Source organism: Amia ocellicauda, chromosome 2, assembly GCF_036373705.1.
Source record: "Amia ocellicauda isolate fAmiCal2 chromosome 2, fAmiCal2.hap1, whole genome shotgun sequence".
NCBI classification, from domain to species: domain Eukaryota; kingdom Metazoa; phylum Chordata; class Actinopteri; order Amiiformes; family Amiidae; genus Amia; species Amia ocellicauda.
The window spans coordinates 58,978,829-59,006,826 of record NC_089851.1 but is presented as its reverse complement, the minus strand read 5'-3'; the positions used below and the strand labels follow the sequence as shown (position 1 = coordinate 59,006,826).

The 27,998-nt window shown below is 46.1% G+C and overlaps 2 non-coding genes and 1 pseudogene across 2 annotated transcripts; all 3 read right to left on the bottom strand.

Moving 5' to 3' along the window:
• Positions 1-5,020: 5,020 nt before the first annotated feature.
• LOC136713444 (5S ribosomal RNA) lies at positions 5,021-5,139 on the bottom strand. Its single transcript, XR_010804956.1, has one exon. It is a non-coding gene; the product is annotated as a 5S ribosomal RNA (ribosomal RNA).
• A 4,252-nt stretch (positions 5,140-9,391) lies between these two features.
• LOC136713341 (uncharacterized) lies at positions 9,392-9,510 on the bottom strand (annotated as a pseudogene).
• Positions 9,511-26,917: 17,407 nt separating this feature from the next.
• trnay-gua (transfer RNA tyrosine (anticodon GUA)) lies at positions 26,918-27,006 on the bottom strand. The gene is given in 2 exon segments: positions 26,918-26,953; positions 26,970-27,006. It is a non-coding gene; the product is annotated as a tRNA-Tyr (tRNA).
• Positions 27,007-27,998: the final 992 nt, after the last annotated feature.

Below are 27,998 nucleotides of genomic sequence, written 5' to 3'. Positions count from 1 at the left end.
AGTCCTATCTATGTGCCTGTCCCCATTGCAAATACCACAAAGCATGACATCATACTAGACCAGCACATTATCCTGGGCCACCTACAAACAGTGAAAGCAGTGTATCCAGCAGCAGTGGTACCAGCAAATGATCAGGAACAACAGCAAGAACAAACATGCAACCACTCTGACAATTTGTTTAAGCCTGAAGAAGCAAAATTGAAGGAGCAGGCTGATGTCAGTAGCGGAAGCACTCAGAAGTGGGACCCTCCTGTGAATTTGGACCACTTAAGTGAGGCTCAACAACAAGCGGTTAGACAGATGTTGAGAGATGAGTGTAATGCTTTTGCCTTTGATGACAACAATATTGGTTGCATTCCATCCCTTAACATTCATATTACACTTAAGGACACCATACCTGTTCAGAAAACCTACATGTCAATTCCAAAGTCTCTCCACCAAGAAGTAAAAGAGTATATACAGGATCTGCTCAACCGGGGGTGATTGCCTGTTAAAGCCACCTGTCCTGGGATACCCGGACTTCACACAGCCATTTGTGTTACACTGTGATGCATCACAGGAAGGACTTGGAGCGGTGTTATAACAAAGGCAGTGAGGTAAGATGGTAGTAATTGCATATGGCTCAAGAACACTAACACTGCCAGAGAAAAACTACCATATGCACTCAGGAAAATTATAATTTGTAGCCTTAAAATGGTCTGTTTGTGAGCGATTTAGGGATTATCTGTACCATGCACCATCATTTGTGTTATACACAGACAATAACCCTCTCACCTATGTCCTCACAACAGCCAAATTAAATGCAACAGGCCACCGGTGGGTAGCACAGCTTGCGGATTTCAACTTTACCATCAAATACCGCCCTGGCAAGTCTAATGCTGATGCAGATGGCCTGTCCCGGATGCCATTGGACATAGACAGTTACATGAACCAGTGCACTGAGGAAATACAACAGGATATAATCAGCTCTTCAATGCTTGGAGTATTGGTAGAGCTGTAAAAACCATCGCAGGGGATAGGGACAGTCTTTATGAATGTGTTGGAACTGGTGCAAGACACACATTCCAGTACAATTGCTGGTCCTCTAACAACTGGACAGATCAGAAAGGCACAAGAGAGTGACCCCATCACTGGGAGAGTCTTGAAATACAAATCAAGGAGCCAGCATCCACCCATAGACAGGCAGAAAACTGAACATCCTGATGTCAATGTATTACTGAGACAGTGGACTAAGCTGTATGTGGACAAAGATGGAGTGTTATTCAGGAAAACATCTGGATGGGACCAACTAATCTTGCCCAAAGGATAGCACCCACTTGTGTTTGAGGAGTTACACCAGAAGATGGGACACCTTGGTTGCGAAAGAACACTAACTTTGATCAGGGACAGATTCTATTGGCCACGGATGCAGAATGATGTTGAACATTTTGTGACCAAAGTTTGCGAGTGCCTGAAAAAGAAAAAACCTAACAAGCCCACAAGAGCCCCATTATATACCATCACCACAACCTATCCATTTGAAATGGTGTCCATTGATTTCCTACATTTGGAGCCATGTAAACAGGGGTATGAATACATCCTGGTGGTTATGGACCATTATACGCGGTTCGCACAAGCGTATGCCACCAAAAACAAAGCTGCCAAGACTGTAGCAGAAAAGATTTTCAATGACTTTGCACTCAAATTTGGTTTTCCAAGTAAGATCCACCACGACATGTGGAAGGAATTTGAAAATCAAATGTTTGCAAGATTGCAAGAGCTCTCTGGGGTGCATAACTCTCACACAACACCATACCATCCCCAGGGAAACCCCAGGTTGAGAGATCCAACAGGACGCTATTAGCCATGTTGAGGACTAAGAGAAAAGGAGAAGGCAGACTGGAAAAGTTCCTTGGGTAAGGTCATTCATGCCTACAATTGTACACGCAGTGAGGCTACCGGATACTCACCATCCCCAAGACTCCCAATTGACCTCCTTTTCAATCTCAATGCTGAAGGAAAACAGAAAACCTATGAAGACTATGAAGACCAGGGGAAAAGTATACTATGATAGAAGAGTCCATGGCAATGACTTACAGGCTGGTGGCCGAGTGCTCATCCGCAACCTGACTGAAAGAGGGAGACCGGGGAAGATCCGGTCATACTGGGAAGATAAGGTTCACATAGTGGTACAGAGGAAATGCAAGGAAAGTCCTGTCTATGAGGTAAGACCAGAGAGTGGTGAAGGTAGAAGTCGTGTGATTCACAGGAATCTGTTGCTGCCATGTGATCACTTACCACTGGAAAAACCTGAAAAGACTTCATGCCAGATTAAAACAAAGAGAAATGGTTCTTTGCAAAACAACAAGAACAAAAAGAAAGTTATGAGAGAACCAGAGCCTCAATTGGACTCCGAGAGTGACTCAGGGGAAGACTATCAACTGACATACAGGTTGAGGCTACACAGAGACAGGAACCTCAAGACTGGGAACTCAGTCCTAAACCCTCAGACTCGAGCCTTCCAACCCCAAGCCACACAGCAGTCCCGTGAACACTTGCCGTCAGCTGATGAACATGGAAGTATGCTGCTTCATGAGGATCTGCAGTTGAACAGTTACAGTGAGTGTGAGGATCAGGTTCACCATGTAAGTTCCGAAGCAGAACATTCATCTGCTGAAGAGAGCCAAAACTCAGCACAGCCACTCAGACTGTATCCACAGAGAGAGAGACGCCAACCAAGAATGTTGACTTATGGAACCTTAGGACAACCTTCTATTGTACAGAGAGACTTGACAGTGAAGGGCATGCAAACAACACATTTGTCTGGTGGTTACGGCTTTTGGAGGCCATGGAACACAATGGACATACAGCCTGTTTATTAGTGCGTTACATTGAATATTGTACATTGTTACTATGGACATTAGAATGTGTTTACCTGTAAATTATGGTAAATATGTGTTTATATTTCTTGATTAATACATGAGGACAGTATATCAATGTCTGCTGAAAGGGAAAAAGTATTATCAGACTAAGGTAAACTATGCCGTAAGATTGAGTGTGGTTACAGAAAAGAGTAATGGTAATAAGGGAAGAGAAAAAAACTGGTTAGAGTGAACAATTGTTCTAAAACCCTCAGGTGAAAAGTGACAATTACAGTAGCAAAATAAATATGGTTTAAGCTTAGAGTGCACAATGAGCTTTTCCATAGCCCTTGGTAGACCGTAAGGAGTGTCACTACCAAGCTAATGTCATAGTCCTGTGAATATATAGATTTCGTTTTTTTTAAGAAAACCTACTTCTAACTAGCCAGTTATAAAAAAAAAAAACGAGCAGACAAAATGTGTTAGCCTTCTGGAAGGGTAAATGTCAGGTGACATTAAAAAGTTTGAGGGGGAGAGTATGGCACTATGTGTGCCTTAACTTAACTTAACGAAAAACATTGCACCCATAGTACAGGCCTTTAAATTGGGATAATACAATACACTGCGTTGTTATAGCTTCCGACCAGCAGGTGGCGAGCATTATGTCTTCTTTCATTGAAATGCGTCAGTAACGCAATAGTAAACAAGTCCAAAGAAGACGCAAGATAGAACTGCAGTCTGAATAAGTAAAATAATACCCTTTTTCTGTGTTTTACAGAGACAATAAATGTGTTGCACCGGGATGGACTCCGTTCTCTTCATTCTATAAATGCAACACATGTCAAGTCCGCGTCCTGTATGAATCGGCCAGTGGTTATATTTTTAGGTAGCGAAATGCTGGTGAATAGACTGGTGGAAGAAGGCGTTATTATGTGTGACATTTTTTTTCCCCGTTTTGCCACTTGCTTCACCTGTAAGTAGGATCACCATTTCTAACGTCCCTCCTTTTATGAGGAATGCGGTTCTGGAGCAGGAGTTGCTTCGATATGGTAAATTAATGTCCCCGATCAAGCGCCAAAACTTTTCCGAGGCAAGTATCATTGATATGCATGACCCGAACATGGTGATAAACACTGTGATGAAATGTAGTGTGGATGGCAGTGTTTATAATGTGTTTGTAACCTCTGAGAAATGTTTTGTTTGTGGTAAAGTGCGGCACATGAAGAGGATGTGTCCTGACAGGAATCATGAGGGCTTGGCAAGGGAGAATGTTGCTGCCATGGACGGCGGGGTTGAGGAGACTGAGCCCCAGGAACGGCAGGAGGGGGGCGGCCGCTCAGTTGAGTTTTTGTAAACCAGCCCTGTTCTGAGGGCAGCGCTGCCCCAGGGGCAGAACAGGATGACGCGCCTGATTGGTTACTATGCCTTTAGAAGGCGGGTCGTAGATCACGCGTTTGATTGGGTTGTTTAATTGTTCTTGGATGCGGGACTTGGCTCTGAGGTGGATTTATTTTGAAGTAAAAAAACGCGAAAAGATTAGTGGAATTAGCAAATGTTACCCTACCAGGCTGTAATCTTAATCATGAAATGTAAGTACAATATATACCGTTTTATATATTTACATTTTGCATAGCATTACTGAGATTAACAAGAATAATTAATATGTATATGTATTGTATATACCCACTGGCACAGGCATGGCTGGAGTCCCATATGTTGCTCAGGCAGCATAAAAAGCAATCCAAAAAAACAAACCCATACTGCAAAAGGCAATCCAAATCCACAGAAATGCAGTACAAAAGCAGTTAAACAACCCAAACAAAACTTGGGTAAAAAAGAACCCCAATTTGGAAGTGTTTTCCACAAAGAGAGCAGTGTGCTGAAACACACTGCCTCCTCTCACAAACTCGCCAAACCGGTATGGTCACTCCCGCAATCAAGCACAAGGTGCGTTCAGGACAGTGTGGCCACAAGCCGAGAGGCCTGGCTGCATGATGTCTCTTAAAGGCAGGCGGGTATTGATGCAACTTCCAGCAAAAAAAAAAAAATGGAGGGAAAAATATCAGTACAGGAAAGGGTGTTGAAAGTAGCTGGGTAGGTGTAGAATACTTCAATTATATCTCCTCCAGACAGAAAGAGAGTAATAAGAGCTATGATGAAGTTACCCAGGAGATGTAAAAAGCTTGCAGCACCTGGTATTTCCAGGAGGTCTCCCATCCAAGTACTGACCAGGTCCTGCCCTGTTTAGCTTCCGAGATCTGACGAGATCAGGTGCATTCAGTACGGTGTGGCCGCAAGATGAGAGGCCTGGCCTCATTATGTCTCTTAAAGGCAGGCGGGCATTGATGCAACTTCCAGCAAAAAAAAAAAAAAAAAAAAATGGAGGGAGAAATTTCAGTACAGGAAAGGGTGTTGAAAGTAGCCGGGTAGGTGTAGAACACTTCATTTATATCTCCTCCAGACAGAAAGAGTAATAAGAGCTATGATGAAGTTACCCAGGAGACATAAAAATCTTGCAGCACCTGGTATTTCAAGGAGGTCTCCCATCCAAGTACTGACCAGGTCCTGCCCTGTTGAGCTTCCGAGATCGGACGAGATCGGGCATGTTTTTTTTTTTTTTTTTTTCTTTGTTTTTTTTTTTCTTTTTTTTTTGATCTCAGATTGTGCTGAACAACGGATCATTTTGTCGTTCACGTGCATAAAACAGCAAATTGTCATCATCGATCACAGGTAAATGTAAACCAAAAGCAATACTTAGAAAGTATAGAACAGACAGGAGTATCAAGAAAATCATACAGAAAGAATCAGATCATCACCCATCAGTTTTACGATTACATTATTATATAAAAATATCTCTTTGAAACGAGTCATGGCCCTCTCATCCCTCTTACAAAACGAATACACTGAATAGATATCCCGTTTCAGACTCAGTGTGAATAGGTGAACTACATCCAGTGTTTCACCACTAAACAGAGATCGATTTCGCCTCTTGTAAACTGCATGTCGAGCATGACTAAGAAGAAAGTTAATGAATTCCACATTGACTTTGGGGAATACCCCGTGTAACCCAAATAAGAAAAGAGAATCCCAGGACACCGAGTGAAGGTCTTGTTGAATCTCCACATCAGCAAACCCATAGAACCCCTCTAACAACTGGTGTAGATAAATCCCCAACCCCTTCAACTCTGCACACTGTACAAAAAAGTGCATAATGCCTTCCACCCGCTGCTGACACACTGAGCACAAACTAGTGTCTGCAAGATGCAACTTATGGAGAAGCCACTGTGAAAATATGCAGTTGTGCCGCAACCTAAAGTTGAGATCCTCACAGTCAGGGGAATTAAAAGCAATACGTAAGTTCCTCCATAAGTAGGAAACAGACATGGTCGGGCACCTCCTCTGCCAAAGCAATTCAGACTCTGGCCGGACAAAAACGGCACGCAAGAGGGTCAGATAAAACAACTGTGTCACACAATCAAGAAAGGGGACAGGAAACAAAATAAATTGCGGGACAGACCTTGTGGGACAAAGGATAGTGTTACACCCCTCATTAATTACTCTTATCCAACTCTCAGGAAGAGCACGCTTAATGGTATCATACTCCACAGCCACGATTCTAAAAGGCACATCCTCATTCTTCTCCCAAACTGAGTCTGCAATGGCCTGAGTGGGCAAAAACCCCTCCCAAACCACATACATGATATCCTGCACCCGAAGCACCCCCGCCTCCACAAAACACTGCACATAAAGGGACTTGCCACCTGATTGAAGCAAAGGGTTAAGAAAGAGTGGCTGATTAAGAATCTGCTCCCTACTATCAGGACTAAAAGACAGAGATGGCAAGAATTCGGCCCATGATAGCAACACTTCCTGATAAAACTGGGGAATACCCCGCAGCATAGAAGGTCGAAGACACATACACAAAATACTCTCACCCATCCCCAACCCCCCCCATTTATTAAAATAGTGCAGCAGAAACCCTTTCCACACACTACAATTCCCCCGGTCTAAAAAACGCTTCAGTACTACAATGCAAAAGCTCTTCTTCTTTAATGGCAGGTCTGCAAGCATCAACCCCCCCCTACGAACTTCCCCAATCATGGTGTCATAGCCAATTTTCGCCGGCTTACCCTCCCACAAAAACCTGCCCACTAAGCTTTTCACCTGCATCTCAACCCACTGAGGAAGCTCCATCACATTCAGCAAAAACCAGAGCCGGGAGAGCAACAGGCTATTAATAACCAGAACTCGACCTTTTAAAGTTAAAACTCTGCAAGACCAGAGATTTAAAATCGCCACTAATTTCTGGATCCTGCCCCGCCAGTTCAACTCCACAACCACCTCCTCCTCCAACCCAATGTACACTCCCAAAATCTGTAGCGCATCCCCCACCACCTTAAAAGGAATAGAAAGAGTAGACATTGCAACACTCGGATGAATGGCCAAAATTTCTGATTTGCCTACATTCACCTTTGCCCCTGAAGCTGAGCAGTACATATCAAACACTGCCATCACTGTGGGAACACAAGTCAAACTAGAGAGCGTGAGAGTTGTATCGTCTGCATGTTGATAAAGAAGAGACTGAGTTATGCAATCAGGGATAGCAATACCCACAATCTCCCTATTCTGCTGTAAGGCCAAACTCAAAGGCTCCACCACCAGAGAATAAAGCAAAGCAGATAAAGGGCAACCCTGTCTTACCGACCTCTCCACTGGAAAAAAGTCTGTCAGGTACCCGTTGCATTTAACCCGGCTATAAATACCTGTGTAAAAAATCCCAACCCAAGAAATAAAATGCTTACCAAACCCAAACCGCTGAAGCACCTCAAGAAGATAATCATGCTCTACCCTATCAAAAGCCTTCTCTTGATCGATCTTCAAGATATAGCCCTCCTGCTGCTCCTCCTTCAAATAAGGGACAGGACAGGCTGCTCTCCACGAGTCTCTCAATCCCCTCATTAAAATCCACCTCTTTCAAAAGTTGATTATTAAAACACCAAAGCCCAGGCCCCTTCTGCAATTTACAAAAATTAAGCTCAAAGGAAAAGAAAGCATGGTCACTGAAAGAAGTGTACCCATAAGAGACTTTCCCTATATTGCTCAAAAAAGAGCCATGACAGAGTCCAAAATCAATACGACTCTGCTTTAAAACATTTTGAACGATCTGTCTCCGAGAGAACTCTCTCTTGAATACATTCCTGCTACGCCAGAAATCAATGAACCCACTTTCGAAAAGCAACTGGCCCAACCGATCCCTGGAACAATCCAATCTACTCATAGATACATTAAAATCCCACACCACCAGTACATTATCTCTTAACAAATGTTTCCCCAACCCCTCAAAAAAGGCAAAACGATCTCTCTGCTCATTAGGACAATAAACAGTCAACAACTCAAAACTAAATCCTTGAGTAGAAACAAGCAACTTCAAAAACCTCCCTTCTGAATCACCTTCAACCCTTGAAACTGTCCCTGGAAAGCAAGATCTCACTAATACTGCCACCCCCCTCCTATGGTTAATGAAATTACTAAAAAATATCTGCCCATCCCACAAATGCTGAAAGCTCCGAACCAAATCATCGTCCCAAAAGGTTTCCTGCAAACAAACCATATCCGTTTTACGGACAGTAGAAAACAGCTTCTGTAACTTGCCCAAGTCACGCAACCCATTCATGTTGAGTGAAAGACAAGAAACCATAATGAAAACAAAAAAACAAAGTCCACAATTCAAACCCATCATCAAGCTTCCTCTTCTTGCAAAACCTCAAATCCACCCCTTTCAACTTTACTTGCCTGCAAAAGCTTGACCTGCTTGGTCTTGTGCTTAACCCTGGAAGTAATATTTTTCAGACAGGGCTTGACCACGACCCTCTTCCTTTTCGGCAACAATTGCAAGCATGTTCCTGACTGACCCCCTTGATGTACCACACCACTCTCAGCTGCCATCCATAGATTCACAGTGGCAGTACATGGGCTTTTTGCGACACCCCAAACATGATGGGGCAGTGCAGCGTCGAACAGAATGGCCCTGTACCCCACAATCAAAGCAAATAAAGGAAGGGCAATTCTTCATCAAGTGGTCAGGGGACAAACAGAGGGAGCAAATTTTATGCTGGTTATTATGCAGAACCCGGAAGTGTCTAAGTCCCTCAGCAGTCATGAACTTGGCACTATAGGGAAGGGATGAAACATATAAAACAAATACAAAATAAATAAAACTACAATTTCGAAGTGTTTTCCACAAAGAGAGCAGTGTGCCGAAACACACTGCCTCCTCTCACAAACTCGCCAAACCGGTCCGGTCACTCCCACAATCAAGGCGCATTCAGGACGGTGTGGCCGCAAGCCAAGAGGCCTGGCTGCATGATGTCTCTTAAAGGCAGGCGGGTATTGACGCAACCTGCAGCAAAAAAAAAAAAAATGGACGGAACAATGTCAGTACAGGAAAGGGTGTTGAAAGTAGCCGGGTAGGTGTAGAACACTTCATTTATATCTCCTCCAGACAGAAAGAGTAATAAGAGCTATGATGAAGTTACCCAGGAGACATAAAAAGCTTGCAGCACCTGGTATTTCAAGGAGGTCTCCCATCCAAGTACCGACCAGGCGCTGCCCTGTTGAGCTTCCGAGATCGGACGAGATCGGGCGCATTCAGGACGGTGTGGCCGTAAGCCGAGAGCCCTGGCTGCATGATGTCTCTTAAAGGCAGACTAGGTTTTGGCTTGTGCGGGGCGCGATATAAGGCCGCTATACAAGTGATAGCTCATAGAGGATCTTTCATTATGGGTCATGAAGGTGGAAGAGGGAGGATTCTATGTAACGCTGCCTAGTAACGCGTCCCTCGACATTTATCCTAACAACACCATTTCTAGTTTTACGGTCAAATTTGTAAAACCTATAGAACTACAGGGTACCTGGGAGGTGGGGTTGTCAGAATACAGTATCCCCACACTTGGGCTGTAGTACGTGATGGAGACTCTGTCTTTTCAATTTTGGACATCGGAATTAACAAATAGTGGACTTTCGTATTAAAAACGGCTATTATGAAAATATTGAAAAATTATTAGAAGAGATGAACAAACAGATCTCTGTAGGGAAACAACCTGTCAGATTACATTACAGTTCGATTAAAAATAAAGTTTACATGGAGGCCGCGCCTACGATAAGATTTAAAACCAGCGGTAACCTAGGCCGGATTTTAGGGTTTTACGCCAACAATGAGGATGAATTTAAGGATATAATAGCTCCATACCCCGCGGATATCCGCGCAGGATTTTACACCCTTTATGTCTACACGGACATCATTTCACACCATTAGGGCCTGGAGGTAATAAAACCCTTTGAAGCGGGTGAGAGCCGAAATCCCGAAATAGAGCTATGAACCCAGGCCAACCGGCGATTCCAAAAGATGGCATGGATTGACATCAGGCATAAATCGAGCCTCCTCCAATAGGAGACTGGGGGCTGAAACTGAAATCCAATCTCACAAACTCAAGAACCAATCACCTATGATCTATCAGGCATAAAAAGTAAAGCACAGCACTTCTTCTCTCTCTCTCTCTCTCTCACCTGAACCGGTAACTCGCTGCCTCAACTCAACTCTTTTGCCAGAACCGGAACCCGAAACCAACCAAGTCTTTGCTGGCAACAGAAGAGTTTAACTGGGAGAAGGAGATTGAGCTGTATGAAGAATTCTTTTAAAGGACTTTATTTAGTAAAGTACTTTAGAAACTGCGCATGCCCGCCTATACCCATCTGATCAGTGGAGTTTTACAGCTGGACAATCGACTGCAATACGAAAGTGTTCAGTCATTTAAATAGCTATTGAGTCTTAAGAAACTTGACCCTTGGAAACGAACAGGGCCCTGCTTTCCTCAAAGATTTTGTCTTCAAGTAACTACGGTGGAAAATCCTGCTTACAAAGAAGACATCCTGTGCACAAACTTGGAGCCTTCAAACCAGTGGAAAATCTGTTTGGAAAAGACTCTACTTTCGCGAAACCCCAACTTCCAGGTGGATCAACTGAGTGGAAGTTATTGGACAAAGCCGAACCAGACTGCCTTCCAGTTTTGAGTCCAGAGCCCTAACCACTACTCCATCTACATACATTACCCTGAATGCCTACAGCTTCCAATTTGAGGATCAGTCTTTGGTGTGGAACCTTATCAAAAGCTTTTTTGAAATCTAAATATATCATATCATATGCTTTCACCTGATCTACAGCCGCAACTGCATTTTCAAAAAATTCTAATAAATTAGTAAGTCATGATCTGCCTCATCTAAACCCATGTCGACTATCTCCAAGAATATGGTTTTCATTAAGATGCTCCTCTATTTTCTGTCTAATCATTTTTTCCAACATTTGCAGTGGTGCAGTGGATTGGTATGAAATTTGCTGTCTTCCAGTCAGTTGGCACATCCCCTGTTCTAAGTGTCATTTGGAATATTTGAGTTAGCGGCCTATAAATAATTTCCCTAATTTCTTTAAGTACCATTGGAAATATCCCATCTGGCCCAGGTGATTTGTTTGTTTTTAATTCTGCTAGTCCCTTTAGTACCTCCTCCTCATTTATCCTGATCTCTTGTTCGAAAGTTTCACCCACAAAGATTCTGTTCCGTTACTGGGATGTAATTTGAGTTTTTCTGCCTCAATGTCATTTTTCACGTATACAGTGAGGGAAAAAAGTATTTGATCCCCTGCTGATTTTGTACGTTTGCTCACTGTTATGACCCCAAGTGGCTGATGTAAGGGGATAAGAGGAACATAACATAAAACACACAAATGCAGTAGTGGGAGAGTGAAGGGAGTGCAAAAACCAACACAATATCAATAAGATATATATATATATATATATAAGAAGGGTTTATTTACAATGGGGAGGGGAGTATGTACAAGTATGTACAGTATACAAAAACACGTGATGATAATGGTACAAATAATGAACAAATATACAGAGGAAAACACCCTGGGCGGTGTCGGCTAACACTGAAACAAAACAAAACCTATCTAAGCTAGTCTAAAAGAGTAAACCACTACCTGACTTGTAGGATGACCCTAACTAGCTACACTAACTAAACTATCTAAACCTAACAACTAGTACAGAGGGGTGATCACCGCCCCTACCTAAATACCTAATGTGCTAGACAACATACATCCCTACGTGTAACCGTGTAAACCCATGGGTATCTCACCTATCTACCCGTTCTCCCCTGAACAGAGCACAATACAGAATACAATGTAAACGGAAACAAAACAGAGAAGAAACAGTGGATATTTACACAAGGAAAAACAATCAATCACAAAGGTATTTTAAACAAACAGACAGGGTAGCAACACGAAATGGCATTGCAATCGGTAGTCTCTCGTAATGGAGGAATGACGGGGTATTTAAGCAGTAGTTGGAGACATCTGATTGGACAGGAACAGCACGGAACAGCGGAGTTGAGTGACGGGGACGAGAGCCAATCACAGCGGGACACCTGCGTACAATAGGGATAGGAGGAGAACAGACACAGAGCACACGCACATAACGATCAGTGTATACAACAATCGGCAGAGCACTGGAACCAATATAAACTTCAAATAACTGCAATGCTAATAATAATGCTAATTCTTCCTGCTTGATTGTGGAGTAATTGACTTGGCACTTATTGAATTTCTGTGAGAAATAACACACAGGGTGATCAACACCATCACCACCCCCCTGTAACAGGACAGCAGCCGCACCTCGAGCACTCGCATCCACCTCCAACTTGAAAGGACGTCCAAAGTCAGGGGCAGCGAGAACAGGAGTACTGCACAGGAGTGCTTTAGGAGTGCTGCTCAAAAACATCCTGGCATTCATCGGACCAAACAAATGCAGACGAGGGACTAAGGAGACTGGTGAGTGGAGCGACTACCGCAGAAAAGTTTCTACAAAAACTACGATAGTAGCCCGCCATGCCTAGAAAACGCTGCAACTCGCACCGGGTCGTGGGCATGGGGAAGGAGACAATAGCAGATACCTTGGCATCCAGTGGACGCACCTGACCGTGGCCAACCTGTTTGCCAAGGTAGGAAACCGTAGCTTTTCCAAATTCACATTTAGCCAGGTTGAGTGTTAATGACGCCTGTGCGAAACGCTCAAATACAGCTCGTAACGTCATGATATGAGATGACCAGTCGGATGAATAAACAACTAAGTCATCCAGATATGCATCACAGTGTGGAACGTCAGACAAGATTAAATTCACCAAATGCTGAAAAGTGGCAGGAGCGTTGCGCATGCCGAAGGGCATGACAGAGTACTGCAGAAAGTTATCTGGGGTCACGAGGGGTTAATGGTACTTGCCAGTAACCTTTCAGGAGATCCAGCTTACTGACAAAGATGGCGGAGCCAACCTTATCTATGCAATCATCTAATCTTGGTAACGGGAATGAATCTGGGACAGTCACAGCATTCACCTTCCGGTAATCCGTACAAAATTGGTAGGTACCGTTGGGTTTAGGGACCAAAATACAAGGGGAACTCCAGGGACTAGAACTCGGCGTAGCAAGGCCATTTTCTAGCAGATATGCTACCTCCTGTTTCATGATGTCCCTTTTGGTAGAATTAATGTGATAGGCATGTTGTTTAATAGGAGCAGCATTTCCCACGTTTAAATTGTGTTCCAAAACTGTAGTGCGAGTGGGGACATCACCGAAAAGACAGGGGAAATCCTGGATTAATTCCATAATGTCCTCTCTTTGTTCACTAGGTAGATGGGCTAATTGGGAAGGGAAAACCAGCAACATTTCAGAATTAAGCAACCGAGCTCACTGCTGAGGAGTGTTTCGCAATACCAAGCCATCCTCATCACCAAAACTAACCTCCATAGTGTCAACCACAGAGGCTGGGACAGCAGAGCAGACATCGGGCTCTGCAATCTTCTCTGACGACTTTACTGGAGGGGTCAGTCTCGAGTGATATAACTTTAACATGTTAATGTGGCACACTCGAGACTGGCGTCTGCGGTCGGGAGTTCGAATCACATAATCAGTGTCACTTAACTTTTTATCAACCAGGTATGGACCTGAAAACCGGGCAGAGAGGGAGGACCCTGGAATATGCAACAAAACCAGAACCTGGTCACCTGGCTGTAGAGAACGTGTGACCAGGTTCTGGTTTTGTTGCCTCCGCATCCGCACCCGTATTGGCGGCCTCCGCGCTGCCCACACTCTCCTTCAGACCGGGCACGGGCCGCACTGCCGGGGCCGCCGTGCGCATCACCGGGGTGACTGGGGCAGGGGCAGGATCAGGGACACGGGCAGGATCAGGCAACACCGGAGGCACAACGAGCACTTGTCCTTCCACCAACTTATCCATGACGATCTGTCTAAGCTGAGCTTTAACAATGTTCCTCGAAACTGTGAAACAGAAGTGATCCGCTAAAGCATATAAATCAGCCTTGCGACACACATCAAGCTGATCCAGAGACGGGACACTCAGAAAAGTACTTAAATCAAAACTGGCCATAATTGTGACAAAATACACCACAAAAACCAATACCAATAATATAAACACACCACCTGCACAGCACAACACCCACACAAACACTACCACTATTTGCATGCAACTACGGGAAAGAATATAACTCCCGGACGAGCCCCCAATTATGTTACGACCCCAAGTGGCTGATGTAAGGGGATAAGAGGAACTCACCTGCACACAACAAAGAAAAAAGAAATGACAAAGAAATGATAAGTCTATAATTTTAATGGTAGGTGTATTTTAACAGTGAGAGACAGAATAACAACAAAAAAATCCAGAAAAACGCATTTCAAAAAAGTTATACATTGATTTGCATGTTAATGAGGGAAATAAGTATTTGACCCCTTCGACTTAGTACGTGGTGGCAAAACCCTTGTTGGCAATCACAGAGGTCAGACGTTTCTTGTAGTTGGCCATCAGGTTTGCACACATCTCAGGAGGGATTTTGTCCCAATCCTCTTTGCAGATCCTCTCCAAGTCATTAAGGTTTCGAGGCTGACGTTTGGCAACTCGAACCTTCAGCTCCCTCCACAGATTGTCTATGGGATTAAGGTCTGGAGACTGGCTAGGCCACGCCAGGACCTTAATGTGCTTCTTCTTGAACCACTCCTTTGTTGCCTTGGCTGTGTGTTTTGGGTCAATGTCATGCTGGAATACCCATCCATGACCCATTTCCAATGCCCTGGCTGAGGGAAGGAGGTTCTCACCCAAGATTTGACGTTACATGGCCCCGTCCATCGTCCCTTTGATGCGGTGCAGTTGTCCTGTCCCCTTATCAGAAAAACACCCCCAAAGCATAATGTTTCCACCTCCATGTTTGACGGTGGGGGATGGTTTTCTTGGGGTCATTCCTCCTCCTCCAAACACGGCGAGTTGAGTTGATGCCAAAGCGCTCGATTTTGGTCTCATCTGACCACAACACTTTCACCCAGTTCTCTTCTGAATCATTCAGATGTTCATTGGGAAACTTCAGACGGGCCTGTACATGTGCTTTCTTGAGCAGGGGGACCTTGCAGGTGCTGCAGGATTTCAGTCCTTCACGGTATAGTGTGTTACCAATTGTTTTCTAGGTGACTATGGTTATTCCTCACCGTTCTCATGATCATTGAAACTCCACGAGGTGAGATCTTGCATGGAGCCCCAGACCGAGGGACACTGACAGTTATTTTGTGTTTCTTCCATTTGCGAATAATTGCACCAACCGTTGTCACCTTCTCACCAAGCTGCTTGGCGATGGTCTTTTAGCCCATTCCAGCCTTGTGTAGGTCTACAATCTTGTCCCTGACATCCTTGGACAGCTCTTTGGTCTTGGCCATGGTGGAGAGTTTGGAATCTGATTAATTGATTGCTTGGTTTCAACCCCGTAATAACTGGGTGCTGGGTAGGGTCCTCTATAATTCTGTGTTTCGACCATGTTAAAAAAGTGGCCGCTCAATTTCATGGGTAGGAAGTTGAACGAGTCTATGTACCAAAACTTAGCAAATTGAGGACCAAAAAACATTGGTCAAAATGGTTTAATAGAGGTATGCAAAAAAATATCAAGAGAAAAACAATGTTGTATAGCACATACAAAAGGGACGGAGATTAAACAAAATACATAGAATATGTTGAGCTGCAAGGAGACCTTAAGAAAGGGGTCAGGAAAGCAAATAGGGAAATAGAAAGAAACATAGCTCTTGGAACTAAAACTAATGCAAAGAGCTTTTCAATACTGCCACAGCAAGAGGTCAATAAAGTAGGAAGTGAAACAGATAAAGGGCAAAAATTGAAGTATCTTGGAAAATGAACAAGATGTGGCAAATGTTCTAAATGAGTTTTTCACAGAGATTTTTACAAAGGAAAAAAACAGATAACATGCCACAGGTTAACAACCAGTCCAGTCAAATCCTAAGAGAGATTAGGGTAAAGGATGAGGAGGTACTAAAGGGACTAGCAGAATTAAAAACAAACAAATCACCTGGGCCAGATGGTATATTTCCAACAGTACTTAAAGAAATTAGGGAAATTATTTATAGGCCTCTAACTCAAATATTCCAAATGACACTTCAAACAGGGGATGTGCCAACTGACTGGAAGACAGCAAACGTCATACCAATCCACAAGAAAGGGGACAAAACTGAGCCAGGAAATTACAGACCAATCAGTCTCACCTGCATCACCTGTAAAATATTGGAAAAAATGATTACACAGAAAATAGAGGAGCATCTTAATGAAAACCATATTCTTGGAGATAGTCAACATGGGTTTAGACGAGGCAGATCATGTTATACTAATTTATTAGAATTTTTTGAACATGCAACTGCAGCTGTGGATCATGTGAAAGCATATGATATGATATACTTAGATTTTCAAAAAGCATTTGATAAGGTTCCATACCAAAGACTGAGCCTCAAATTGGAAGCTGTAGGCATTCAGGGTAATGTAAGTAGATGGATTATGAACTGGTTGATGTATAGGAAGCAGAGGGTGTCGATTAGAGGAGTTGCTTCTAACTGGAGTGAGGTTGTTAGTGGAGTTCCACGGTGATCAGTACTAGGGCCTGTGCTTTTTCTAATCTATATTAATGATCTGGACTCTGGGATAGTTAGCAAACTTGTCAAATTTGCAGATGATACTAAAATAGGTGGCTCAGCAGATACAATCTCGGCAGCACAGGCTATTCAAAGGGACTTAGATAATATTCAGTTGTGGGCCGACACCTGGCAAATGAAATTCAATGTGGACAAGTGCAAGGTAATACATACAGGTAACAAAAATGTCCACTATAATTACTCTATGGGAGGAATAGAAGTAATGCATGAGAAAGACCTAGGAGTCTATGTGGACTCCTCACTTTCTCCATCCAAGCAATCTGTGGAAGCAATAAAAAAGGCAAACAGAATGTTAGGGTATATTGTCAAAAGTGTAGAATTGAGAACAAGGGCAGTAATGTTGAGACTGTACAATGCACTAGTTAGAGCTCATCTGGAATACTGTGTACAGTTCTGGGCTCCACACTTCAAGAAAGATATCGCTGCTATAGAGGCAATTCAGAGGAAAGCAAGGAGGCCCCAAGGCATTCAAGACACTTCTTCACACAGAGAGGCGTCACAATCTGAACAAACTCCCCAGCAATGTGGTAGAAGATGAAAGTTTGGGAATATTCAAAAACAGACTGGATAGGATCCTTGGATCACTTAGTTATTAATGGACACCAAATGAGCATGATGGGTCGAATGGCCTCCTCTCGTTTGTAAACTTTCTTATGTTCTTATACATTGTAACGAGTTGAGGGGGCGGGTCTTCGATCACCGCTATGTGCCTGCCCTAATGCTCTCTTTTGCCATAGACAGGACCATGGACAGCAGAGCCAGACACTCCATGGATCAGGACCATGGACAGCCCAATGGAAAAACACTGGCGAGGCAGCAGAACAGCCGCACCTGCCTTTGATTACAAATCACCCAGACTGCAAGCAGGTGTGGCTGATCAGTACAGACTATTTAAACTCACACTGTGGTTTCTTCTTTGTCTTAGAAGTGGGGGGGGGTGGACGGAAAGACAAGGAGGGTGAACAGAGGAGCAAAAGAAAGGACAAAGTAACTGGATTGGAAACTAGATGACAAGTTGGACTGGCTGAGGACCTTGAAAGGCGTTTGGATTGTTTTGGAAGACTACGACCCTGGTGAAGACCCCTGAAACCCTTTTTGACCACGAGACTACCTAACCCCTCAAGACTGTTTAGTTTGTCTGTCTTTGTTTTGTTAACCCTGGGAAACAGCTTAGCTTTCCAAGGCTAGTCAGGGATTTTGTTTTTGTGTAGCAGACCATTCCTGCTACAGAAAGTGCTCTGTACAAAGAGCTAGGTTTTTGTTTTCAAGTTTCAATATCCACGACAGAACTAAAATAAACCAACAGCGTGGGCTTTATTATCCTCTTCCTTGGTTTGTCTTGTGTTTTGACATTTATTCCCCGCCTAAAATCATTTGGCTGCAGTAACCCAACCCCGCACCTCGTTACAGTGGTGAAGAATGCAGACAGGTTCAGATTTCACAACATAGAACCAGAAAGGAGAACATGGACGATCTGCTGAAACAACTTGTTACTGCCAATCAGGCTCAACAGGAGACCAACCGCCTCCTGTTGGAAGAACAACAAAGATGTCAGCAGAAGATGGAGCTGGACATGCAGATGATGTCTGCTGAACTAGCTGTTGCCAAGGTCAACTTCCAAGCAGCCTCAGTCCCCATCGTTGCTACACGATCCCTCCAAAAAAATAACTCTGGCTGATGACGTGGAAGCCTTCCTGAAGACGTTCGAGCGGACGGCTGAGCGTGAAGGCTGGACGGAGGACAAGTGGGCTGGAATCCTTGCACCGTTCCTCTGTGGGGAAGCACAAAAAGCCTGCTCCGACTTGGAGGCTGCTGATGCCAATGACTATAAGAAATTAAAGAGAAATTCTTGCTCGGATAGGGGTCACCCCAGCGTTACGGGCTCAGCGGTTTCATGCTTGGACATTTCAAACTGAGCAAGCACCTCGATTGCAAATGTTTGACCACTTGGCCAAGAAATGGTTAGAACCGGCTAGCCTCAACCTGGGGGCTATGGTGGAACGAACCGTGGTGGACCGGTTCATTAGGGGACTGCCTTTTGAACTCAAAAAAATAATCCGCCAGTGCAGCCCTACCACAGCTGATACGGTTGTGGACTTGGTGGAGCGATGTCACACCTCAAACGAACTGTTGAAGCCAGAGGATTGAGAAACCTGGGGAGAAGAAGAACCCCAGCCCCCGCCCCTAAACTGGATGACCAGGAGCGATCACCAGCGCCAGGGAAGCAACACCCACCCAGAACCCCAGGGGACTAGTGGACAGAGATGGACGGGAATGTTTCATCTGTGGGGACAAAGGACATGTATCATGGAACTGCCCCAAGAGAGAGGAACCCATGCAGGTGGGCATGGCCTCCACCAAACCCGGTCATGTGAGATCCACCCATGGGAGTTCCAGTAATGAACCTCCCCGTCTCAGCCCGGTCAACATAGGGGGCCGCAGAGTTGATGCCCTGCTGGATTCAGGTAGCATGGTCACCTTGGTGATCCCTGACATCATGCCCAAAACCCAGAGGAAGCGGCTTGCTCCTATTTCAATCACCTGCATACATGGGGACATGAAAAGATACCCCTTTGCCCAAATGAGGATCTACACACCGAAAGGACAATGCGTGATTTCCACCAGATCTGACCCAGTACTGTGGGAGATTTGGGACTGCCCAGATGGAAGACCTTACCCTTCAAAACGCCCGGCGGAATGTGCAGGTAATAAATGGGACGGCTGTGGACCCCACCCGACCACTTTCATATCCTCATTTCGCCATGCGCCCTAACCTGTTGTATCAAATGACAAAGAAAAATAATGTTGTCTATGCACAGCTCCTTGTACCCACCCCTTTCAGGCACACTGTTCTGAATCTCTCCCATAGCCACCTGCTTGGGGGACACCTGGGAAGAGCGAAAACCCTGGAGAGGCTGCTGCAAAGATTCTTTTGGCCAGAGGTATATGCTGAGGTTATACGTTACTGTCAAAGCTGTCCAGAATGCCAGCGTACGGCCCCCATGCCATCGTTCCGCAACCCTCTCATACCAATTCCGGTAATAGGCATGCCTTTTGAGAGAATAGGCATGGATTTAATTGGACCTTTACCCAAGTCGGCCAAAGGTTTCCAGCACATCCTGGTGGTAGTGGACTATGCCAAAAGGTACTCTGAGGCCATGCCTTTGCGTATGCCACCACAAAAAATATAGCCCAAGAGCTAATCCAAATGGTTTCCAGAGTCGGGCTGCCCAAAGAAATTTTGGTACACCGTTCATGTCCAAGGTAATGAAAGATGTGTGCCATCTTCTCCGAATTAAGTCTTCACACTTCTGTTTACCATCAACAGACGGACGGGCTAGTGGAGCGGTTTAACAAAACGTTAAAAAGCATGCTGAGGAGGACGATGGAAAGGGATGGGCGTAACTGGGATCAACTGCTCCCTTTTCTCATATTCACCATCTGGGAAGTACCCCAATCTTCCACAGGTTTTTCACCTTTTGAGCTTTTTTTTTCCCACAGATCGCGAGGCCTCCTCAACATCACAAAAGAAAACTGGGAACCGCAACCCTGCCCAGGGAAGGTCGCTATCACAGAGGAGGTAAGGAAAATGCTTGAGCTTGGTGTCAGATGGCCTCTACCAAGCGGCTCGTGTCCGGCCACTGGGCTGGCCCGGTGTTCTCGCCCACCATGCACCTGCAACCAGGTAAGAGATCTGTGTTAGGAAGCATCCTTCACACCTCATAGTCACTACTTACAGGCACATACTCGTATTCATCTGCTTCTCAGCAGTGATTTAAAATGTGTCTTTATATCACACCTCTTCAAGCTGTCCACTCCCGGAGCGACTGAAGACCTCCTCCCAGCTTTGAAGCGCCCCTGAGTCAGCCTGTCCTTGTGACGGGACGGGTACAAGAGGCGCTGCTTGTCTCCCTCGGGGAGCTGCTGCCACAGGTGTACCAGCTCCGCCACCTGGCGATTGGTCAGGAATGCCTGGGCTCTCAGGTCCACCAGACAGCTGGCCAACTGCTGGACGTGCTGGAGCCCAGGAACGCCATCAGGGCCGCACGATTCCTGAAACAACAGGATACAGACGACAGTCAGTTACAGGACCATGTTCTGGCAATAGCTATCATTCCAGGGTTTTGTGCACTACAATGTAAGAGACGAGCTGAGCGCCATCACTGCCTCCTCACCTCGGGATTAGCAACGGGGGGGCGTCTCCTGCAGCGCAGGGGGGCTCCATCTCGGGAGACGGGGGCAGTCGGGCCATTGACCGCGCAGGAGACGGGGGCAGTCGGGCCGTTGACCGCACAGGAGACGGGGGCAGTCGGGCAGGAGACGGGGCGAAGGGGTTGGAGATGGTGGGGTCATCGTCTTCCTCAAAGCCCTCGTCGTCACTCTCCTTCCTGTCTGAGTCTTGGCCAGCTGCCTCGTCCGGGACGTTGGGGTCGCTGTGCACACGTTGGAGCTCTTTCCCTGTCTGTGAGTACAGGTACTTGATCCCAATGAGCTCCCCTTCAACACAATCATAACAGAAGCATGGGTTCACCGCTTTTATTATTTTCATAACACTGCTAAAGAGCACCTTACAAATCAACCCCCCACACTGACACGCTCACTGACGCGTGTACACGCCTGACTTCACGAACCCCTCCGACAGGTCCCTGGCCAGCACCTTCTGGCTCAGGGTGCCCAGGGCGTTCTGTACTGCACTGTAGGAGCACAGAAGCTTGCCAGCATCCTCCATGGCCGCCACTGCACGGTCCGCGTTCCACCTCACCAGGCCCTCCAGCAGAAATGCCAGGAAGTGCACATCGCTGGCACTGGTGCCTGAGCAGAGCAGGAGGAAACAGAAACACACACTTCAATACAGTTCAAAATATACTCTTCACAAAGCCATAGTATATAAATATACACGTACTGTAACAATTACAGAAAAAAAAAACTAGTCTACTGATCCACTGGGTTCAAAAAGCATAATAGAATCTGGCGTCTTTATTTGCGGTGCAGCTGGCACTAACCTGGGATGAAAAGGTCCAGGTGGAGGTGGAAAGACTCCAAGGAGATCGATCCACGGGCGCAGCGGTATACTGGCAGCAGCACACCCCCCTTCCGCAGCTGCCCTGTCTGGGTATACAGCTGCACCCCCTCGGGGTCCTGAATGCAGGCGAGGTGGGTGTCCAGCCCCCTCCTGCTGTCAAAAATGTCCAGCAGCTCCTGGATGAGCCGCTCCGTATCCTGTGCCCCCCGGCCACCTTCGACCGTCCAGCCACAGAGCAGCAGTCCCAGTCCACATACAGGATCTGAGGGGGAGCCTCTCCGGCCAAGCGGTACCACTCCACCAGCCCAGCAGCCATGGGCTGCAGCCCCTCACCCTCTCCGCATGTTAGCACCGAGTTCAGGACCTGCCCGAACTCATTGCCGACGTTGGTGGCCCACGCTGCCGTGCCAGTGGCTGCTCCTGCGAGCTTCCTGGTCAACTGAAAAATGTATGAGACACATTAAGTTATTAGGTCTTTAATTGTAATGCGTTCAGCTGAGCGGCACCACGATGCACCAAGTGGCCGCTGAGACAGCAGCACAAAAAATCTGACTGACGATACTCACCTTCTTTGTCGAGTCCAGTTTTAAAATGGACCCGAACACAGACGTGACCTGGGCCTTTACCTCGGCCAGCTGCTCCAGCACGTCGAGGTCATACACTGCCAGCAGCCACTTGGGTCCAGGCACCGGTGGCATGGGTGGCGGTGGCCGGAAGCTCGGGACTACAGGTGCAGAGGTCACAAAGGGCTCGCAGTCTGCGAGGTACCGCAGGGTTTTTACGCTGCCACGCCTCGCTGTGCTGCTCCTGCAGCTGTTTGCACAGCCGGGTGGCGCTGTTCCCCAGGGTGTGCTCCCTCATGAGACTCAGCACCGTGTAGTCGCAGGACAGCCTGCCCAAGACACAGCAGTACAGCAGTTAGAGTTCAGGAAACATTTCAGCAGAGAGGGAGGGGGGGAGGGAAAGCACAGATGCTGTGTGGTGAATTGTCTCCATACGGGTAGGTGAGGATGGCCGGGAACTGGCTCCGATGAGCCACATCCAGCTGCTGCAGCACATCTCCGGACCAGCCTGCATACTTCTTTGAGCCTGTGTCCCTCAGACTGGGGCTGGATGCAGGTGAGCTTCACAGCCCAAATGCGGTAGGGCATCCACAGGAACAGCGGCCGAGCGAAGTGCAGGCTGGGAGAGGCCGGGGGCTGCCGATACACCGGGCAGGGCTAGGGAGGGAACAACCACAGACGCAGGTCCGAGGTCAGCTCCAGCTTCCCAAACCTGCTCCTAGTGAACAGGGCCTTGGAGACCCACTGCAGCTGCTCAGCGGGCAGCGTCTGCTTCCAGCCCTCAGGAAGCAGGACCTGCAGAAACACAGGGACAGACAGACAGACAGACAGACAGACAGTGACAGGAGTTGCCAGGACACTACGGATACTGCACCCAGATTTAACAAACACACAAAGACACACTCACACACACACACACACACACACACCACTCTTACCCCCACCAGGCTGCTCCGCTGAACCGAGCGGTGTCGGCTGCTGAGCTGAGCTAGCCATGGCCGCTGCCCCCGGCTCCTGCACTGAAGACACTAGAGATAAAACGGGAGATTCAAAATCTCGCAACAACAGAGATGTAACTAATGGTGAAATTATCCAAATCTATGTTAATTCCAAGGTGACTAGGTCTATGAAGCCTTATCATTCAATCAACCATGTTACTGTGCCATTACATCATATCACACCATGCCACTACATCACGCCATGCCACTACACTATATCACAGCGTGCCACTCCACATGCACAGCACACACGGTGAGGATGCAACGCATAGCAAACATGCAGCTCAGCGCATAAAGCCAGGGGTCACAGATACTTGGGGGTGTCGAGGCAGGGCAGACGAGGTGACTGTAAAGCGATATGTAGCCAAAGCACCGTGTGGACCCCGGGTCCATCTCACTTACCTTACACTGGGAGATCCATCCAATACAAGTTAGTTTGTGCCAAATGGCAAGAACTCCATCTTGAACCTGAAATGAATGACATTTAGACATGTATTGAAATAGGCTGATATTTGTAACAGCTGCGTGAAGACTTACGCGGGGGGGCCATGTCCTCCACAGCTGCCAGCAGCTCAGCGTCAGTGAGTGCATCGTTGCTGAAGGCCAGTGACGGGCGCTCCTTCCTGGACACCGTTGGAAGGAGGAGTAAACGTGCGCTGTAACGGTGGGCATTTGGTACAGGGGTCATGGTAACTGGTGTATTTTGTTTTTGAAATCACAAAATGTGTGCGATTATCGTGTGTTTGCCGTCGGTCTGTTTTAAGTGTGAACTTTAAATTGTGTGATAGCCCTGGTATAACTGTTTACCTAATTGCTGCCTTAATAAACTACATTTAATTCTAATTGCTCAAATCACACACTTCCACAAAATGAACCTTTTGCCACTGGAGCTCTGGACTTGGTGGCAGACGAGGAGAAGGTGGGAGTCGACTGCGAGGCACTCGTCCTGGGAGGCTGGCAGGGTGCAGGCACCGAGGGTGTGGGCTGGGAGGAGGCAGGCTGTGCTGCTGGCTTCTGGGCCTGTGATTCCCTGTCCCGCCGCAGGATGTATGCCAGGAATTTGGCCATCTGCGTTCCGGGCTGGGGAGTCTGCCTCCTTATCCATCTCACATACCTGTAATAAACCCAGGTTCTCTGTCTAACTACAACTACACTGACTATACAACTGCAGGCCAGGGTGCTCTTAATTCCCTGAAACATACATAAACTAGAGTAGGCAATAGTTATTAGAATAGATTAATACACACCCTCTCCTCTCCTTGTCTGTGGCCTCGTAGAGCTCCTGCCAGGTCTGGCCCTTGTGGGCCCCGAAGCCCACCACCTGCTGGTCCTCCCGGCCACTCTGGGACGCCATGGCGCGGGTGGCATTCCTGGCCCTCCGGTCACCCACAGCGATGGTGACTTTTGGGAAGCCACAGGCGTAGCTGGCCAGCGTGTCCTTGTTGGCCATGTACACCGTGTCAGACATGTCCATCTCCCGCTCCTTCTGATGAGCGGCCACGAGAGACACGGCGTACCCACCGTCGTTCTCCAGGATCCACTTGAATGTCTGACCCCGGTACCTGCCAAACTGCAGGGTACTCTGGCTGAGTACCAGTTTGGCATTCCCGGGGTCACCCCCCTGAGACAGGATGCGGGCCACAGCATCCTTCCGGACCTCACGAGGTGTGAGGGGGACAAATGGATCGCTGGAGGACTTGGTGGCAGACGCGACGCTTTTAGCTTCAGTTGTGGCTTGCAGGACCAGCAGGGAGCTGAACTGTGGGGTGGCCTTCATGTTCCTGTACAGCAGGTACAAATAGTCAGGAAGTCACTGACAAACAATATTGAATAAGGAGATCATTACAATTAGTATGTTTTATTATTATTATGAATAGTAATAATAATAGTAATAATAATAATAATAATAATAATAATAATAATAATAATAATAATATTAAAAAATAACAATACTTTCAATTAAATGACAACAAATAATACAAGATATGTTATAATTCATCATATACCTTGTATCACTGCTACAATTATTCGTATTATGATTCGTACTAGTACTATTATCATCATCCTCATTATTATTTCTATTATTATGATGATGATGATGTGACGCAGTGAAACGCTACACGATTTTTTCTGTTTTATGTTTCAATGCAGCACATACTACTACTACTACTACTAAATAGTATTTTAATACCATTATTAATACTATTATGATGATGATGTGACACAATGACTAATAATAATAATAATAATAATAATATCGTCTCCGGCTTCCCCACGACCCTCACCAGGATAAGCAGTTTCGAAAATGAATGGATGGATGGATGGATGGATGGAATAATAATAATAATAATAATAATAATAATAATAATAATCATCATTATTATTAATACTATTCTTATTCTTATCATTATGTGACGCAGTGAAACACTATACGTTTCTTTGACTTTTTTACGGTTCAAAACACTTCTCTCTCAACAGTATAGAAGACACATACCTTACACAAAACACCAGGGTTATTATCAAATGTATAAAAAGCATGAAATAACACCGCAAACACAGCAGGTCATATAAACAGATCGTATTAACACATTAATCGACAGACCAATTGATCAATTAAGAAAATGCTTACTTACGTGGATCGATAGCAAAAAAAAAAAATAATAGGAAGGAAGGAAGGAAGGAAGGAAAGAAGGAGGGAGGGAGGGAGGGATGGAGGGAGGCATAGATAGAGTCCACCCGCAAAGCCCGCCTCTCCGGGTCATGTAGCCAACCAGCTGAAAGAAAACACATTGAGTGGCGTGGGAAATCGGGGGTTGTTCCAGCGGCAATTGTAAGCAATCCATGCAGGCTGAGGCTGCCAATTTCAGTGGAATTTTAGAAAAAGCAGTCGTTCCCATTGGTTACATTTTAGTATGTCGATACAGAGCACATTCAGCCTATCTGGGCGCAAGGATGACACGCAAATTCTTGAAGCGTTCCATATTTTGGTCAGGTTCTCCGCAGCGCGCCGGTTCCCCTTGGCATCGCGGACATCTGGTGCTTGCGTCGCGGGCGGTTTGTCGCACTGCGGCAGCTCTCCCTCTCGCACTCCTGCGTCGCAGCGGATCTATCGACCCCTTTCGATGCGGGCGAATTTTCCCGCCGTTTTTTCCTTTTTTTTTTTTTTTTGGGGGGGGGGGCGTGCAGACGACCGATTGTCATTTCTCACTACTTCTTTCTTAGCAGACACCCTGGGCTCAGGGTGAAAAGGGTCACATGCATATGAGATGTTTGGGCAATGCGAGTTCTCGACTACAAATCCGAATTTCCGGGGTTTTCTCCTTGTCCTCATGCAATTCCAACGGCTTGACATTTGGGAGCTCGTCCAAAACCGACGTCAAACCATAAGCACGGCTTCCTTCGAGTCGGAATTGAACCAGCGACCTAAGGATGCCCGCTGCCTGAAACCTACAGTCCTCCGCTCTACCAACTGAGCTATCGAAGGAAAGCCTCTCACCACCTTCCCCTGGCAGTCTCAGTGGCCGTGCAAAGCCAAGAAGCACCGTTGCTTGGCTCAGTGGTTTTCAACCCGTGTGCCTTGAGGACTACCCAATTGTGTCTTGAGATTTTTATCCCCTCAAAAATATTATGTCATTTCGTTAGGTCAACTTCATGAATCTTGTATCAAATCAAACTTATTCAAATTTGTGAAAATGTTACATTTATACATCACCTGTAGAAAGCGTTTCATAACTGAAGTGTTGTGTTTGCCGGACTGAACGCACACCTACACTGAGTTGCAGTGCTATCAGTGGTACTGAAAGGCAATTGATGAAAGGGACAGATGGTGAATTCCTTTTTATCTTGCACTCTGCTTGTCCTTTTTCTAAGTTGGACTGGTGAACGAAATCTATTTTATCAATATTATTCAATGTGTTTGTTCTTGCCCTTTTGGTAGGCTTATTTTTTTGATACTGTAACGGAGATGGAGAGGCAGCACCGCCCCTCTCGATTAATATGCGGCCATCTCCGTAGGGGCTGCTGGGAGATAAGAGAAAGGACTGTAAAGAGTGAATTAAGGGCCTGTTCATTGTTATGTATTGATTGTGTACTGTACCGTTGTGTACTGTTGTTGGATGTCTCCTGTTCCTCTAAGTCTCATTTGGCTTTGGTTTCCCCCCTCTTTGATGAATAATCGGGCTCTAAATAGCCCCGGCATTTCTCCTGCAGTTCTTCGTTCTTTCCACTGCTAGCGCTGCCTTTGTGAAGGCGGATGGTGCTTGTGAGAAGTCAACAGCGTGTCCACCGAAAAGGGTGTCTGACTCCTGGTTTTGGATCCGGAAGGGTTGATAACAAACCGAAACGATTACAATATGATACCGCCTAGATTAACTGTGGATATGTATTGTGATCGTGCTCGGCTCAGGTGTGCGTTCAGTCCGAACACAAAACATTTCGGTCGCGAAACGTCTAATCAAATCGAATAAAACGGCGGGG